Raw genomic sequence first — 10046 nt, 5'->3', positions numbered from 1 at the left:
TGGCAAACGTAAAACTCTAACACTATGTTTTTTTTCTATAATCTACTATCATAATAGACATATTATTAAGAATGTATAGTCTCTTTGGTGCATTTTACTGTATCATAGATTGTTCATTTCCCTGAATCTTTCTAAGATTATAAATTGAAGGTAGGTTTATCGTTTTCATAGTCATAGGAATAATTCTCATTCTTCACAGAGCTAATTATTTATTTCTGTTGTCTAGAAATCTGACTGATCCCATCAGTTTTACTTGGATGGAGGAAATTCTCTTTACATAGGAGAGAGGAAAAGAGCACAGGTCCCCTGTGGCATTAAACCGTGTCTCCATTGTGCTGCATCTTCTATTTGTCCCTGCAGATTCACTCTGCATTCTTCTCCTTCTGCTCTGGATGGACTATGTCAAAGGATCCTTTGCCTTCTGACTTCAACTTAGTTTGAATGGAGAACACCAAAAAAAAAAAAAAAAAAAAAAAAAAAAGAATACAGGAAGGAAGGAGTGTGGGATCAGGTATTTAATGTCCCTTTTCTCTTCCTGGAGGATTATCTGGAGAATCCTGGATGATATAGATTGACTAAATCCTTCAACCAAAGGGGTCATAGCTAATGTCAGGCCACCCTCTTAACACAAATCAATAAATATCTCTTTCTTCTCCTCTTTCCCTCCCACTTCCTCCATTTCTGTCTCTCTCTCTCTCTCTCTCTCTCTCTCTCTCTCTCTCTCTCTCGGTCTCTCTCTAATGACCATAAATCTTAATAGCCTTGGGATCTGATATGGTTTGTCTGTATCTCCACCGAAATCTCACCTTGAATTGTAGCTCCTATAATTCCCACATGTCGTAGGAGAGACCCTGTGAGAGGTAACTGAATCATGGAGGTGGGTCTTTCCTGTGCTGTTCTCATGATAGTGAATAAATCTCATGAGAGTTGGTGGTTTTATAAAGGGGAGTTCCCCTGTATACATTCTCTTGCCTGCCGCCATATAAGACATGTCTTTGCTTCTCATTTGCCTTCCACCATGATTGTGAGGCCTCCCAGGCCATGTGGAACTTTGACTCAATTAAACCTCTTTCTTTTATAAATTACCCAGTCTCAGGTATGTCCTTATAGCAGTGTGAGAATGGACTAATACAGGGTCCTTGCATGGCCTGCCTTTCACCTAATTTATACCTTTAAAAGTTGTCTTTTACTGAACTTGCCTCTATTATTCAATTTGAGTTTGCCATCTCCTCCCTGCCAGGACCCTAAATGATACATTCACCTCTCTTCCAATTATCTCTTCCTTAACTCCCCAATTATTACTGCTTTCTTAGTTCTAGCAATCAATATGAGCAACGTATTTATTGAAAAAGTAATCTACCCGGTTTATCTACAAGTCCTCACTACCTGTCACTCCACTGACCCTGCTGTCACTCACTGACGCCACTGATAGGCACAATGCCAGATCCCTTACAATAGCCTTCCTTACACTGCTGGTGCCCTTCAAAGCACAGGAGACTCACTGAATATTTTAGGTTCAGCTTCTATGCCATTTACTGCTTCTGTTTCCGTAAAAGCTCTTTTTGGTACTCCTGACTGAAAAGATGTTCTTCAAGTTTCTGTATTCAGTGTTCTAACTGTATGCAATTTCAGCACTAAGTATGGCTTCAACTGCCATTTACAGGCTAAAGCTTCCTAAATCTGTAATTCCAGATCTCTCTGTTAATTTGTGGTCCCTATATCTAATAAATTTATTATCAACTCTAATGTGCTAATCAAATCAAACATGTCCATTTATTACCACATCTTTATTAACATATCTGTCTCTTCCTCTGAGCTCTTTTGTTTTATTGCATGTTAAAATCACCAACCTGAACACAGAAGACAAGAACGGTGTGTTCTGGGCCGTGCCAGCTGAATCCCACCCCTAAGACTGAGGCCTGCATTTCGCCCGTTGCTACAGGAATGCTGACAACTCATCGATGTGTACTTCCCCAGGAAGTGCCTTTAGCTAAAAGAATCTCTTTTACCCAAGCTTGTATCCCCTTCCTGGGGTAGCCCACATCCAGTGATTACTAAATATGGAGGAAAAAGGCTCACCCTCCGTGTCTCTACTTGGGACAACTCTGAGGGGCCACTGCACCTCCAGAGCTCCATGTAGCCTCCACTGCCACCACATCACCCTTCTACATCTCCCTTTGCCCAATTCCACTTCTTCCCTCACCCTCTTAAAAAATCTCTGCCGCTGTATCTTCTTCCTGGGAGACCCAACCTCAGCTAGTGGGAACTTAGGGTCATTCTTGATGACTCCATCTTCCTCATCTCCTTCCTCCAATGGGTCACCCAGCCTATGAATTCTCTCTTCTAAATAATCACCCTTTCTTTAAATCTCCACAGTCACTACCTTAATTCTGGTCTCCATTTAGTATCAAGATTATGACAATTATCTGCTAATGGTCTGCCTCACTCTGGCTTTTCTTTCCTCCATCTTATCAGAATTCTGCTACTACAATGATCTTTGCAAATACATTCCATTACATCATTCTCCTGTTAAATTCCATCAGAACTTTGACAACGACCTTCAACTCTTCATAATGGAATTCTTGCCCATGTCTCTGGCGTCTCTTACTATGATGACTCTTGCTGCCACTATTCCTACTATCATTAATTCTGCCGCTGCTGCTGCTACCACTCACAACAGGCACTTACTAGGATGTGTGAAGAAAAAAAGAGACCTCCAGCTACAATTTTCCTAATAGTTCATGCTTATTTATGTTTATGTTCATGCTTATTTATTATGTTCCATCCACACGTCGCACGTATTCCCTCTAGATCATCAATTCAGTTCTTTTTGTTTTTCTTTTTTTTCTTTTTTTTTTTTTTTGCGAAGGAATCTCTCACTGTCACCCAGGCTGGACTGGACTGCAATGGCATGATGTCGGCTCACTGCAACCTCTACCTCCCAGGTTAAAGCGATTCTTCTTGCCTCAGCCTACCATGTAGCTGGGATTACAGGCACCTGTCACACCTGGCTAAGTTTTTGTATTTTTAATAGACACAGGGTTTCACTATATTGGCCATGCTGGTCTCAAACTCCTGACCTCATGATCTGCCCGCCTCGGCCTCCCAAAATGCTGGGATTATAGGCGAGAGCCACCATGCCAGGTCATAAATTCTCAAACTATAGCGTGGGGATCTTGTTAAAATGCAGGCTTTGATTTAGGAGAGCTGGGGCTGCAAAGCTGAAGCTGTTAGTCCGGGGACGACACTTGTCACATCAAGGCTCAAGTTACCTCCTATTTAGTCGTCAGAAAAGAGATATGGAGAGTATTAGTCTTTATAGCAACATCTGAGTAGGGGGTGTTTGCCGCTGCTACAATGTCTTACTGGATACTGTTTGCATTCTATTCGCCCAGTAACACAGAACTTACCCACCCAGCAGGGAATATATCCAGGGTCTGGGAGGTACTTCATGATAGCTGGTAATAGCTACTATTCTCCCAGATGGCAATCCCACTCACTGTTAATTATTTTAAAGTGGCAGTGGTCCCTAAGAGATCATCCATCCTGTCTAACAAAAAAGCAAATAAATACACTAGGAAAATAAACACAGAATTAAGAATATCCCAGGCTGGAGGAGAGAAATATGTTTACTGCTTTCTTAAGTTGAGAAAGCAGTAAGTATATTTCTTGCTTATGTTTACTGCTTGTCAGAGTTAAGCAACTTGTCAGAGCTAAGACATAGTAGCCATAAGAGATACCATGCCACATCTCTTCCAGGAATTAATGACCATTATCTGTAATTGATTGAGTCTTACTAATATACCATCAGGCAAGCTTCTAGACTAACGTCATTCTTGGAAGCCAGTGAAATTCATATTACAGATTTAAGGTCCTTTGATACAGTACAAATAACCCCTATATACTTATCTTATTAAAACCATTATATATATTTGCCATTGAGGCCTTTATAATATTTCTTCTGTGTAAAAGAAAAAAGATCAGGAAAAGAATAAACCAAGAATATTATAATTATCATCAAAGATAAAAATAATAAAAGGTGTTATCAAAAATAGTAACTACATTATAGTGAAATAAATAATTCATCTGAATGAGAAAAATTTGAATCCGTATGCATCTCAAAATATATATCTACAATATATGAAATAGAAATGTATATACCCATCATGAAAAATTCAAAAATTGATTGTTATAGCACATGTATTAATGAAGCAAATGTGGGAATGACAAACACTAACTTCCAAATAATGTTTACTTGGGGAAAAAAGTGAAAAAATGTATTTTAAAAAATATTTCTTTAAAAATGCAAAGACATCTATTGCAAATAGTACATGTTGGCATCTGCTTAATCTCAATGAGAGGTAAAGTAGATTTCTGTGATATCATTTTTGAATGCTTAAAATGTTTTATTAATTTTTGGAAGGAATGTATGTAAGGTGATTTTGAATGGTAACGTTAAAGCATTAACGTTGCTGACTGTGTTTAGATTATCATTATCTAGCTAGGACATCACACCCAGTCTTAGAATCTGTAAATATAGTAAGGCAATATCATTTGGTAGTTAGTTGAGAATATTAGCAAGCTCTTGTAATTCATTTTAAGTCAGAGATGGGTGTCAGTATCTTTGAGCCATGCCTTATTAAATGCCCCCCTTTTGTTGACACTATAGTGATGTGACAATTGGTCAGCTTTGATTACAGAATCCCATGTCCCCTGGAGTGAGTCTGCCTGTTAGTGGTAGCCCTAAAGAGTTAGTTTTTCTTGGTCGATGTTTTGAATAAAATCATCTGTAACTTTAGCTGGGGCCCCGCTGTGTGCATTTGGACTTCTGCCTCTTAATATAACCATTTAACGTTTTTCCAGTTTATTTTTGGTTAACTTATTCCCTGGTTTTGACTGGACTTTGTCTTTTTTATTTTTTATTTTTTAAATCCAAAGCCTGTCCTTTTTAGAGTGGCTTAAAGAAAAAATGCTAAGGAATGGATAGAGCAGGTTGTTTTACAAATAATGGTTTCCTCTGCTTCCTGGGTGGGACTCGGGTTCAGAGGCTACAACTAATTGAGGCCTTGATATTCTGTCTTTTCTTAAGCTTCTGTCAAATTAAGAGATCAGTGAAAAGTGTCCTTCCTACAGGATGCTCCTGGTTCCTGTCCCACTACTCTCATCAACTCTACCGTAAGGCCCGAGACAGACCCCTGACAGGTTTCCAGGGAAGAGGAAGCTTCTTGTGGAGTAAGGGAACATCTGCCCACTCTCCTCTTTATATTCATACCACCCTGCTCCATAAGAATCATCAGTGTTCCCGTTAAAAATGTCAGGGCACTCTCCTTTGAGTAAAGCTGCACTCATATTTTTATTGGAGATTCCACAACTACTACTGCTTACATGGTCTTTGTATATCACCACTCTATACTTTTCTCTATCACACTAAGCCAGGTATGTGGATTTTTAGTCCGAATTCTATCATTAACTATTTAGAAAGCATTGATTCTGTTATTTTCCCCCTCCATGGCTCAGTTACTGCTCAGTTACTACTTAAGAATATAAATAAAAACATCAGATTAGACTTTCGTATGGTTCATTTTACTAACTGTATCTTTTTGAGAAAAAAGCTATAAAATAGTTCTGACATATTTCTATGGTTCATTTCATTATCAGTATCTTTTGAGATAAAAAGCTATGAATAGTTTTAATATACAAAAATGCATAAATAATAGCATTATTAACAATTGGGTGTGCAACACCCAATGTTACAAATATGGTTGAAACCTCGCATAGTCTATTTTCTCCATATAGTAGTAAGAACCTGAGGGCAAATTGATTATGTTGTTCTATGTTTGTTCTCTTGATTCCAGAAATCCTGCTAGATTTACTAATTTTGTTCAGTTTGAATTTTTTTTTTAATTCTAAAGATTTCTACATAATTTCTTCTATACCTGTAAATTTGCCTGAGAACTTCTTAGAACTTCTTAGAACACCTAAACAGGTGTGTTTATTACCCATCTATCTCCATTTCTAGTTACCAAAACAAAAGAAGGTAGATTAGCTCAGTTGACATGGGGGAAGAAGGGAGACCCCTCAGATACCAAGACAAATCTTAGAGTTAATGGATTTATAAGGAGATGAGAAAGAAGGTGGATTTTGTCTCAGTAATTAAGTGAAAAGAGTCTTGGTGAAATTTTTCTGCTCTTGAAGGTTTCATTCTCTCTGCTGGATATTGTCTAATGTATAAAATGATAGGTGGTTACTATGGACACCACCTGATACGTACAAACCCACAACAGATCAATTCTCTCATTTATCTGGAGGCCATGCTGTCCCCTCTTTGGAATTTTGACCTCTGCCTTGACAGGTGGATTTTACTTAAACAGTTTGCCAGCGCCCCCCACTAATATATTTAAGCCCCACAAAGTTGAATATTTGTAGCTAATGCACTTTTCTGTCATCAACTTAAAAAAATCTGTGTGTGTAAACACAGACACAATTTTCACTAATATGTGTCATCTAATTCATACATGCCCAGTTCCTAACATGAACAACAAAAATATGTGTACAGCCCTTCTGAACTGAACGGGAAGTGTTTAATTCCATGGGTCAAAAGATTTCCCCCTAAACCGCTCTATCATTGGCAAAGGGAAACAATATATCAGAATCAGCCAGTGGCAATTTTCAGTCAGGCAACTTCCCTCTGGGATCTTGAATATATCGCACTTGCCTTTACACAGGTTTATAAAATTACGGTCATTTGAGCCACTTTTACTGACAAATCTTTTTATCGACTATGTCAGGATAGAAAAAAAGCTGATCTATTTTCTGATTCTGATACCGTAAGCAGTCAATTAAACTTCCTTCAGAATCAATTTTCCTAACTGCAAAAGAGACTAAACAATCTCATTCTCCAACGTTCCTTAGTAATAGGAAATATTAAATCAGCGGAGTTTGAGTCAGATCCATGGTTTTTTGTCCTAATTCTATCATTAACTAGATAGCATTGATTAAATTATTTTCTCTCCCCGGGACTCAGTTACTGCTAAATAAATAAATAAATAAATAAATACATGAAACATAGGTTTCTCATTCCTATACATTTCATTGTCCTTTACTACATGTGTTTGTATCTTAAAGTATATGTAGTACACTCCTTCATGCCACTAAATGCTCCCTAAATTATGGCATTCTGGAAAATTCATGGACAATTTGCTCTTCCCTTCTCAACATAGTATTTGTGAGATTCATCCAAGACTATACCCTAATGCTTGATGACTAATTTTTTATTCATATTTGTATTACTTTTGGTGGATATGCCCCAGTTTATCCACTCATTCTCCTATTGAAAACATTTCATTTTCCAGTTATTTGCTATAACACACAATGCTATTATAATCACTCTTGTACATGCCTTCTTAATCTGTATGATATATGTTTAGGAGTGGAATTGCTGGGACAACATTTATATACAACTTATATATGCCAGATTTTAACAAACTGTTTTCCAGTATGATTAAAACAATTTACATTTCCTCATCAGCGACAAGAAGTCCTGTTTGCTGCTCCATATCCTCACCTGCATTTGCGAGTGTTGGACGGTTTACATTTTTCTCTATTTTAGGGCTAAAACATTGTACCTGTTTGTGACTATAATTTGCATTTCACTGTTTTCCAGAGCGGTTGGACATTTTTTCATGTGTTTATTGGCCATTTGTGCTTCCTATTCTGTGAATTGCCTTTTTATATATTTTTCCATTTTTCTACTGAGTTTTCTTTTTCTTTTCTTTTTTTATTTTATTTATAGTTTCAAACCTCTATTTGGAATACTGACTTCATTAATTTTTCACATTCCAAATATTCTTCTGTAGACTATAGACTATCCTGGGTTTTTGTTTTGTTTACATTTTATAATCTTTTGCTGCACAGGCATTTGGAGTTATGACACAGTCAATTTTGTTAATCATTTTCTTTAGCCTTTGTTCTTTATTTCTCTTGTTTAAGAAATTCTTCCTCTTATCTGCAATATTTAAATACTCTCTTAATACTCTTTTATCTTATTCTGAATAACTTAAAAGTTTTACTTTTTTAAAAGATTTGTCTTTGCTTATCTGAAAAGCCAACATTGTCATTTGCTAACTTTCTATAGGTCTATTTCTATAGACCTATAGACCTTTCTATAGTCCAATTCTTGGACTCATTTCTTTACTGTTGTTCTATTTGTCTGTCTCTTGTTCCACACTGTCTTCTTAAAATAAAGCTTTGTAAGTCTTAACATCTGGAAGGACGAGCACACCCACCTGACTTTTCTTATTCAAAATTATCTCACTTCTTTAGGGCTCTTTGATCTTTTCTGTGCATTTTTAGAATCATATCAAATACTGATTAAACCCTAACAAGATTTTTATTAAAATTGCATTACGTTTATGGATAGATTTGATTTTAAAAATTGACAGTATTGTTTTATTGATATTTCTTTTGCATGAACATAAAACATGTCTCTGTTAATTTTAAGTTTTTATAAGTTAATTTTCTGTAATATCTTTTAGTAAAATACACTTTTTTCGAATACTTTCTCGGCACCTTATGATTTATTCCTAGGTATTTTATATTTTTGTTGCTATTATGAATAGTATATTTTGAAGTTTATACTTTCAAAATATTTTTACTGGGGTGTAGTAAATTAAATTATTTTTAGATTTTTTTTTTCTTTGGAGATGGAATTTCACTCTTGTCCTCCTGGCTAGGGTGGCAGTGACATGATCTCAGCTCACTGCAACCTCCACTTACTGGGTTCAAGCGATTCTCCTGCCTCAGCCTCCTGAGTAGCTGAGGGATTACAGGTGCCCGCCACCACGTCTGGCTAATTTTTTTGTATTTTTAGTAGAAACGGGGTTTCACTGGGCAGGTTGGTCTCGAACACCTGATCTCAGGTGATTCGCCTGCCTCAGCCTCCCAAAGTGTATTTTTAGATTTTGTACAAATCTGATGAACTTTTTATTTCTAGTAATATGGCTACAGGTTCTCTGACAAATATTCATAAATATGAATTGGACATATTTATGAATTGGACAGATAAGTTTGTTTCTTCTTTCCATGATCTATTCTTATATATTCTTTTTGTATTTTACTTACTAAGATCCTCAGTAAAATTTTACATTGGAGCAATAGTAGCAGACATCCTTGGTGGAAATGATTTCAAATGAAGTGATTTCAATATTTCATCATCAAGCATGATATTTGCATTAGGTTTTGCTAAATAGGCCTTAGGTTAAGAAGTTAAGAAAGTTTCTTATTTTATTTTAGTTTGCTAACATTTGTCATAAATATATATTATATATATACATATTACATAAAATATAGATATGTAATGAATATCATATCACCAATTAGATTTCTTTTTATTTCTGATATTAGTTACTTATTCATTTTCTTCCTTTTTTTTCCTTGCAAAACCTTCCAGAATTGACTACTGTATTAGTATTTTCAAAGAACGAACTCTGGCTTTGCTGCTTTTCTCTATTGTAACTTTGTATCCTATTTCATTAATTTCACACTTATTTTTTCTTATTATATTTTTCTCTATGGTCTTCAGTTCTATTTTGTTTCTTCTTATAACTTGCTGGCTTAAATTTTTATGTCATTACTTTTCAGATTTCCTTTTTAATATTTACACTTTATGGAAATGTATTCTTCTAGGTATTACTATATTTAATGTGCCATTTTTATTATTATTTAATAATTATATTTTATAAATAAATACAGTTACATCATTATATTTTATTGGTAAATTGCTTAAGAAATTGTGCCTTTCCTTCCTAGATAAGATAAACTTATTAATTATACTGTTCAAATCTTCTTTATGAGTTTTTACTTGTAGTCTATTGACTAATGAGCAATGGATATTAAAATTTATCCCATAAAGAGGAAGTTTTTCAGTTTGTCCTTAGAGTTCCAGTGATTTTTGCTGATAAACATTTGGTATATGATAGATACATTCTAGTTCAGAATTGTTACATCTTCTTGTGGAGGTTAAACCTTTTATCATTATTCAGTAACCC

Source organism: Macaca fascicularis, chromosome 8, assembly GCF_037993035.2.
Source record: "Macaca fascicularis isolate 582-1 chromosome 8, T2T-MFA8v1.1".
NCBI lineage: Eukaryota > Metazoa > Chordata > Mammalia > Primates > Cercopithecidae > Macaca > Macaca fascicularis.
The sequence above is the reverse complement of the archived record's forward strand: the minus strand, read 5'-3'. Positions refer to the sequence as shown.